General features: G+C 50.1%; 1 protein-coding gene across 1 annotated transcript in view; it reads right to left on the reverse strand.

Moving 5' to 3' along the window:
- CABCOCO1 (ciliary associated calcium binding coiled-coil 1) overlaps window positions 1–585 on the reverse strand; it is a 90,474-nt gene extending 89,889 nt beyond the window's left edge. The window contains exon 1 of the mRNA XM_060274953.1: window positions 199–585. The gene's annotated coding sequence lies outside the window, so the exon portion shown is untranslated. The remainder of the gene's footprint in view (window positions 1–198) is intronic.
- Between the last annotated feature and the right edge of the window lie 8,485 nt (window positions 586–9,070).

Here is a 9,070-nt window from a genome sequence, read left to right on the forward strand (position 1 = left end):
AACTATTATTTTTAGATACAATTTGGTGACAGGGTTTTGGAGAAGGCCATGAGGAGTCATGCTTACAATATTTATTTGGGGTTTCATCTGCAGTCCCCACATGTGCTGGGGGAGATTTCGGTCCATAGTGATTATCTATCCCTACATACACACAAGTGATGGAGATGACACTCAACATAGCCAGATATAGTTACTTACCTGATGCTGATGTGCTGGTATTATTAAAGGAAAAGGGAAAAAAAACTTTGCCAGGAATGCATCCTACAGTTCTGAACTCGGACCACTATGTGTGGTTTTGTCTCAAAAAGAACTGAAAATCTTCCTGAATTTCTGTCCTGGCTCGAAAGTTGCAAGATCCAACTGCAGCTCCCATTTTTTTGCCATTCCTCCTCTCAGCTTCCCAACTTCCTTTATTTACTTTCTTTGCTTTTCTTCCTTTGCTGCAGTAAACCCATTCCCTCCTCTGCTGCTGGATCTCGCTGGAGGAATTCCCCGACCGTGACTGTGGCTGGGGAGTCCCCTGCTGGCCGTGACTGCTTCTGTGCTCTGCTGCAGGTTGCCATTTTTGTGTGTGCACGAAAACACTCTGGAATGAGGGGATCTGCCTTCCCCTCTTTTTTAAAATCATTTTATTTTGTTCAGTGCAGCCATCTTAGGTTGCTAGCGAAGAATAAAACACAGGAAGTCCTTTCCTGGTTTGTTAAGGACCACCTTTCTGTTCAGAGGCACACACGAATGCACCCAGACAAATCAGGGTGTTCATCTTTCCTTAAAGAGATATTCACCTCCCTCTTTACACCTCACTTTATTCTTTACTTATTTTCACTATTTTAATTTCTGGCCAGTTTTGAAGGTTGTCTACAATAAACACATTTCATTTTGGCAGCAACTTTGGTGATGATGAGTTGCTGCTCTCTTGAGCTGAGCCGAGCCAAAATTTGAATCTGAACCTTCTACATCTCAACCTCAGCATACTGGGCTGTTGTCAGACTCCAAGTCCCATCAGCCCCAGGCAGTGTGGCCAATGGTCAGGAATGATGGGAGATGTAGTGGAGCATCTGGAGAGTCACAGGTTACCCCATCATGAACATAACATGTGAGTGAAAGCAAAGGTACACTGAGCTACTGCAGGGCTCTGTCCTTGGCCCATTGTTGTTCAGCGTCTTCACACGGGTGAAGGAATTGAGGGAATACTCATTCAGTTTGCAGAGGACACCAAACTTGGAGGGATGGCTAATGCCACTGGAGGAGGGGGCAGAGCATGAGGTGGGCAGTCTGTTTTATGCCACAGAGAGGGTCAGAAACAATGTTTGGAGTTGCTTGGAATCTGAGAAGAAGAAGAAGAAGAAGAAGAAGAAGAAGAAGAAGAAGAAGAAGAAGAAGAAGAAGAAGAAGAGGAGTTTGGATTTGATACCCTGCTTTATCACTACCCGAAGAAGAAGAAGAAGAAGAAGAGGAGGAGGAGGAGGAGGAGGAGGAGGAGGAGTAGTTTGGATTTGATACCCTGCTTTATCACTACCCAAAAGAGTCTCAAAGTGGCTAACATTCTCCTTTCCCTTCCTCCCCCAGAACAAACACTCTGTGACGTGAGTGGGGCTGAGACTGCAGCAGTGGAAGGAACAGGACTTTTTGGGCTGTGAATGCTCTGCACTCTCTCAATCTAGGCACAGATTGTATCAATGCATAGATAAACCATATATCATAAAGACACAACAGTCTCTACAATGCCTCACTGTTCCAAAAGGAAACACAGACCATGGTAAACACACCTGGTACCCCTGGAATCTCACACCCTCGGAGACAGGGATGGCCTGTAGCAGAGGCGACTTCTGGCCACAATACAGTATGTAATGGCACAATTTTACAACATTGCTGTTATGTACTGAGCTGAATCCTAGAACAATAGGATTCAGAATCAGCGGGAGCTACCCAATCCAACTCCAGGTGGAAGTGAATCCGCAACCTGATTGGCCTGCTGGAGCAGCCAATCAGGCGGCTGGCAGAAGTGAATCTGCTACCTGATTGGCCTGTAGGAGCAGCCAATCAGGCTGCAGGCAGAAGTCAATCCACAATAATAATTGGCCCACAGGTGTAGCCCTGAAGTAGCCAATCACGCAAGGCCCATTGTGTAAATAATGTATATAAGCAGATGGTTTTGGGAAAAGAGCCATTCGTCTTCTCTTCTCCTCCTTGATGACTATGAGCTGAATAAAGAGCATGAAATTCACTCTCGACTCCGAGTATATTTCACTGGCGACGAGGGTGGGATCCTGCTGAGCTGACCGCCACCACGCACTGCACCGCAGCACCGCCACCTGCTGCACCGCTGCATCGCACCGTGCATCCAGGCTTCAGCTCCAGGACCCAAGGAACCCAGAATGGCAACCGACAGCAGCTTCTTGCCATTCAAACCAGCATCAGGAGACTGGGAAGGGTACGCCGCCCGTTTCAACTTCCTCCTGCAAGCGAAAGAAGTCACCAACGATGCCATGAAGAGGGCGACATTCTTCAGCGTCTGTGGAGAGGAGACGTTTGAAATCGCCCGGGCTCTCCTTGCACCTAGAGATGTCGCTACCGTCTCTTACAAAACAATAATGGAACGGCTGAAGGAGCACTTCTCACCACAGCCCTCGGTGGTAGCTTGCCGAAATGCCTTCTACGCAAAGCGGCAAGCCCCGGGGGAAACCATAACTGGGTTTGTGACCTCCCTCCGCCAAGCCGCCCGGTTATGCAACTTCTCAGAATTGGAGAACATGCTTCGTGACCGCCTCGTCGGTGGCCTGAGGGACGAGATGTTGCAACGACGCCTCTACGCCAAAAAAGACCTCACGTTCCAGATTGCTCTGGAGGAAGCCCTGGCAACCGAAGCCGCCAAGAGGTCAACGCAAGAGGCACGACCGGCCCCGCCATCCCAACCGAGGGTCTACCACGAAGACCTCACCGACGAATCCGAATCTGACAGGGAGGAAGTACACAGAGTACAGCGGCGCACTCAAGCAGCACACACACCACAGCAGCCTCGACGAGAAGGAGGGAACTGTGCAAGCTGCGGGGAGAACCACGAGAGGAGGACCTGTCGTTTCCGCAACGCAGAGTGCAGGCAGTGCAGAAAATTAGGACACATCGCCCGGGTGTGTCGGGCTCGACTCACACGTCGACAAGCATCAGATGACCAACCCAGGAGCCCCAGCTCACACGGCACCATGCACCAAGGCAACTCGACGGAGATCACGGACTACCAGGTATTCCAGTTGCCCCATCCCAGCACAGAGAAAATTTATATAGAGGTACAGATAGAGGGAGCCCCATGCCGCATGGAGCTGGACACGGGTTCAACTCTATCCATAATCTCGGCCCGAACATTAAGGGAACTGTGCCCTAATGGGGGTCCCAAACTAAGGCCGGCCCCATTCACCCTCCGGGACTTCCAGAAGCGTAAGGTCCCTACTATGGGGGTGGGGACCTTCAGGGTGCAATATCGAGGGCGAAAGCAACAATTGGACTTGCTGGTAGTTAAGGGCCCCTACGTTAGCTTACTGGGACTGGCATGGTTTGGACCTCTGGGGCTAGCCGTTACCGGGGTGAACCGCACTAGCTTACAAGTGGACGTGGACGCCATATGCAAAGAGTTTCCAGGGGTTTTCGATGGGGCATTGGGACGATATACAGGACCCCCCATTGCCCTACAGCTAGACCCCGCTGTACGACCCATCAGGCACAAGGCCCGCCGGGTCCCGTTCGCCCTGAAACCCCGCATAGACGAGGAATTGGACCGGCTCGTGGAGCAAGGAGTGCTGGAGCCGGTGCCCAACGCCCCCTGGGAAACTCCAATTGTCACACCCGTCAAGCCTAACGGTTCGGTCCGCATCTGTGCAGACTACAAATGCACCATAAACAAGGCTCTCACGGCCCATGCATACCCAGTGCCAGTGGTCAGCCATGTCCTCGCCACCCTGGCTGGGTCAAAAATCTTTGGCAAACTGGACTTGGCCCAAGCGTATCAACAGTTGCCTGTGGACGAAGCCACAGCAGAGGCTCAGACGATTGTGACGCACAGAGGGGCATTCAGAGTAAAGCGGCTGCAATTTGGCGTTAGCGTGGCACCAGGCATATTCCAGAATCTAATGGACTCTCTCCTTAAAGGGATTCCTGGCGTCACCCCCTTCTTCGATGATGTACTGATCGCCGGGCCCACACCAGAGGAATTTGAGGACCGCCTCCGCTCCGTCCTGCACCGTTTCCAGACGGCGGGCCTCAAGGTGAAGCGGGAAAAGTGTTTACTGGGAGTGCCGCAGGTGGACTTTCTGGGATTTAAGGTGGATGCAGAAGGGGTCCATCCAACCGGTGACAAGGTACGGGCCATTTGTGAGGCCCCAGCGCCCAAGAGCAAGCCCGAACTTCAGTCATTCTTGGGACTATTGAACTTTTACCATGCCTTCCTTCCCCATAAGGCAGCGGTAGCGGAGCCCCTACACAGACTCCTAGATAAAAGGGCCCCTTGGGTGTGGGGCCAGCGACAAAGGGCCGCATTCCAGGCAGTCAAGGACTTGCTCGTCTCGAACTCGGTCTTAGCACACTTCGACGAGAGGCTGCCAGTGGTGCTGGCATGCGACGCCTCTCCCTATGGCATCGGCGCTGTCCTGGGACACCAACTCCCGGATGGAAGAGAGGTGCCGGTGGCATACTTCTCCCAGACGCTTGCTGCAGCTGAACGAAACTACTCACAGATTGACAAGGAGGGTCTGGCAATCGTGAAGGGCGTAAAAAAATTCCATGATTTCTTGTACGGGCGGCCCTTTACCATAGTGACTGACCACAAGCCGTTGCTTGGCCTGTTTGCCCCTGAGAAGCAGACCCCCCAAGTGTTGTCTCCACGTGTCCTCAGGTGGTCAATTTTCCTTGCCGGCTACCAGTATGCACTAATCCACCGCCCTGGGAAGGCGATGGGCCACGCAGACGCCCTCAGCAGGCTACCACTACCAGAAACAGGCCCCGACCCAGCGCCTGCGCAAGAGGTTATGACCCTGGAGCTGCTTCCCGACCGACCCATTCAGGCACAAGAAGTTGCGCACCATTCCACAAAAGATAGGGTCATCTCCCGGGTCCTGGACTGGGTGTGGCGAGGATGGCCCAGCAGCAGCCCCGGGCCAGAATTCGCTGGCTACACAAACCGCAAACATGAACTGTCGGCCCACAAGGGGTGCCTGTTATGGGAAAGCAGGGTTGTTGTTCCCCAGCCCCTCCGCAAAAGGGTCCTCACAGCCCTACATGAGACACACCCAGGGGTAGTGAGGATGAAGGCCCTTGCCAGGAGTTATGTGTGGTGGCCGGGGATTGACAGAGAGATAGAGGCCTGGGTCCAACACTGCCAGACCTGCCAAGAATCCCGCCCGGATCCCCCAAGGGCCCCAGTCCAGCCCTGGGAGTCCGCCCGACATCCATGGTCACGCTTGCACGTGGACTTCGCTGGCCCCTTCCAGGGAAAAACATTCTTCATAGTGGTGGATTCCTACACCAAATGGCTGGAGGTCGCACTGGTACCATCCACTTCTACGGCGGCAGCCATCCGGGTACTACGTAAGCTGTTTGCGACCCACGGGCTCCCTGACACCCTCGTCTCGGACAATGGAACCGCATTCACGTCGGAGGAGTTCCAGACCTTCACAGCGCAGAACGCCATCCGCCACATCCGCTCAGCACCATTCCACCCTGCCACCAATGGCCAAGCGGAGCGCATGGTGCGGACCACCAAGGACAGCCTCCGCCGCATGACACAAGGGGACTGGGAATACCGCCTTGCCGCATTTCTTCTAGCACAGCACAGCACCCCAAGCACAACGACGGGCCGGAGCCCAGCTGAATTACTAATGGGCCGGCGCCTTGCAACTAGACTGGACCGACTTCACCCCGACAGAGCTCAGGATGAGGTAGTGGTGGGGAAAGGCAGGAACCCCCGGACATTTGTGGCCCAGGACCCAGTGTATGCAAAGAATTTTGGGGCAGGCCCAGCATGGGTACCCGCCACAGTCACCAAGGTGACCGGTCCCGTGTCGTACGAGGTACTAACGGAAGGGGGGCAATGTTGGCGCCGCCACTGCGACCAGCTACGGCGACGATTCCCAGGAGGAACCCGGGAGGAGAGCGGGACAGAGGGGTCCCAAGGGGACAGCAGGGCAGTGAGGCCTGTAGAGCGAGAGGGGTGGGCAGGGGAAGCAGAAGCAGTAGGCACAGAGGGGCGCCCCGAGGCTGGAAGGACACCGGAACCAGAGCTACAACCTAGTGGTTCAGTGGCGCCAGACCAGACAGCCCCGGCACAGCCGGCAGCCTCGGAACATGAGCCAGAACCAGAACCCCTGACCAAGGAACACCCCAGGCCACAACGCACACGGAGGCGGCCAGCAGACCTTGGGGACTACGAATGCAACTTCCCGGGCAGGACTGGAACTTAGAGGGGAGGGGTGTTATGTACTGAGCTGAATCCTAGAACAATAGGATTCAGAATCAGCGGGAGCTACCCAATCCAACTCCAGGTGGAAGTGAATCCGCAACCTGATTGGCCTGCTGGAGCAGCCAATCAGGCGGCTGGCAGAAGTGAATCTGCTACCTGATTGGCCTGTAGGAGCAGCCAATCAGGCTGCAGGCAGAAGTCAATCCACAATAATAATTGGCCCACAGGTGTAGCCCTGAAGTAGCCAATCACGCAAGGCCCATTGTGTAAATAATGTATATAAGCAGATGGTTTTGGGAAAAGAGCCATTCGTCTTCTCTTCTCCTCCTTGATGACTATGAGCTGAATAAAGAGCATGAAATTCACTCTCGACTCCGAGTATATTTCAATTGCCTTCACAACAATCTGGGTTGTTGTGCTGAGTAGCGCTAGCCCTACTCAGAGCAGACGGATTGAAAATAATGTAGATGACTAATTTGAATCCAATAATGTTAACATTGTGAGTGAATCATGGCTGGATACAACCCCGTTTCCTCTGCACCTCCACCCCCCCTCTTTCTTTAATGGTTTTATGTAAACTTCCGGAAGACTCTGTCAGCTGAGATTATGATTCACTACCACATAGCTCAAAAGTTCATTCTTTAGTCCTGAGGTGCCACACTGAATCTATTCCGTCATGTCTGCTCTTCACTCGCTCTGTCTCAGTCAGAATCATCCCATTGTTCTCCACAGCTCTCATCTGGTAGCCAGTGAGAAATGGACAGAATAATTTCCTCTTTTGGCTTGTCTAAACAGTGCTCAGAGCCCACAGTCTGGCCTGAAAGGAAGTTTACAGAAGTGTTGGTGACGCATTTGAGAGATGGCAAAAGGGAAAGGGCTGCACGCAGCATCCTGTTGATCTGCGACCCTCGCTCATAGTGATGGAAACATTTCAATTCCAGCTTCTGTTTTTATTGATCCAATGTGAAATTATAATGCCGTTGTAATTTGTGGATTGGCCCAAAGTGAAGATTTGAATTTGGGTTTCCCTACACAGACACCAGGATTTTACCCAATGCATCACACTGGCACTCCTGTCAAGATTCCAAATCTATTTCACCCTAATGGTACTATCTCACAAGCACAGTGTCACCTTGGAATTTCTCATTATTGTGTTCTTGTCACTTTCTTTTCCTGTTTCTATACACTGTTTCTTTTAGAACCAATCAGGCCTGCCCAGTGTCCTCTGTGCTATTTAGATAATGTTGGGCATATGAAGTAGAGAAATTATAATGATTACTGGGCTTAGTAGGTTGATGAAAATGGATCAGTTTCAGCATCTGAACTTTAAAAGGATTGCTTGATCCAATCCCTTCAGACGTTCATCATAGATGCAGAAATGCTTCAGTCGGAAATTCTCTACATCTTTTGCAGACATCCCTTTCTTTCTCAAGGAACTCGATGTATCATTTTAAAAAATGTGATACAATACAGACAATTCTGAGGGAATGTTTCTACAGGGGATGTGAACTGAAATTGTGCAAAAATCAACAGCAAATACAGTATTTTTCTTGCTCAGGGACACATATTCTAGCTCTACAGTTATGTTGGTGGGTGATAAATTAATCATATTCACAGAGAAAAAAAGAGGTCAGACCTTTTCCTGTTAGAAAGAGTCCCAAGCTAGTTCACTGTAAAAAGGAAAGATGAAAAAATGTACCTATGTGATGCTGCAGGCTGTGTGATATTCTCTCTTTTTAAAAAGTGGTCCGTGTTTTTTTAATTTTACCCTATGAAATGAGGAATGGTGACCAGACACAGCTGGTTTTGTTATTACTGTTATTGATGGTTTATTGTGTAAAAACCATTCTTTCCCTGCACCCTTTTCTCTGGCTCATATAACTGACACTTAGTTTAACACAATAAATATCAACTCATGAAAAGAGGTTTCAAAGCAAATCCACTAGCGATGAGTTTGGTGGCCTGAAACACCCATTTATTAATTAATTTGCAAAAAGGGTGGGGTGGGGGAACCAGATTAGCCAAGGCCAAAGGAATCATAACTGATTTAATGAGCCATTTGGAGTTTTGCTGTAATGCTTGTGTATATTTAGACACGCATGACTTAATATTTGAGACAAACATATGCTGCTGGCAGGATCAACCAGGTAGAAGGTACTAAGAGATTACCTAAGATGATGGCTGCAAGATGTTCAAAATACCATCTCTTTGCGGATAAGCTAAACATTTGTAGCAGCACCTAGGCTTGCCAATGATGATATCTTAAGAAGATAAGAAGAGCTTCCTGGACCAGGCCAAGAGGGCATCACATCCGGCATCCTGGTCTCTCTCTCTCTCTTTTGTTTTTATGAAATATTTTTTATTTTATAAGCTTAAAAATACAAAAAGGGGAAAAAAACAAACACCAAAAACACACACCTGAAAATGAATACAATACAAGCATACAAAAAAGAGTATAGAAAACCAAAACAACAACAATAAAAAAGAGAGGGGAAAAGAGAAGGAAAAAAGAAAAGAAAAAGACTTTAATTATCTATCATATATTCTTACATTATTGACTTCCTCCAGTACTTCCCAACTGCGTTACAATGTATATCATCTTTAGTGTTTTCTACATCTTGT

Source organism: Zootoca vivipara, chromosome 5, assembly GCF_963506605.1.
Source record: "Zootoca vivipara chromosome 5, rZooViv1.1, whole genome shotgun sequence".
Taxonomy (NCBI): domain Eukaryota; kingdom Metazoa; phylum Chordata; class Lepidosauria; order Squamata; family Lacertidae; genus Zootoca; species Zootoca vivipara.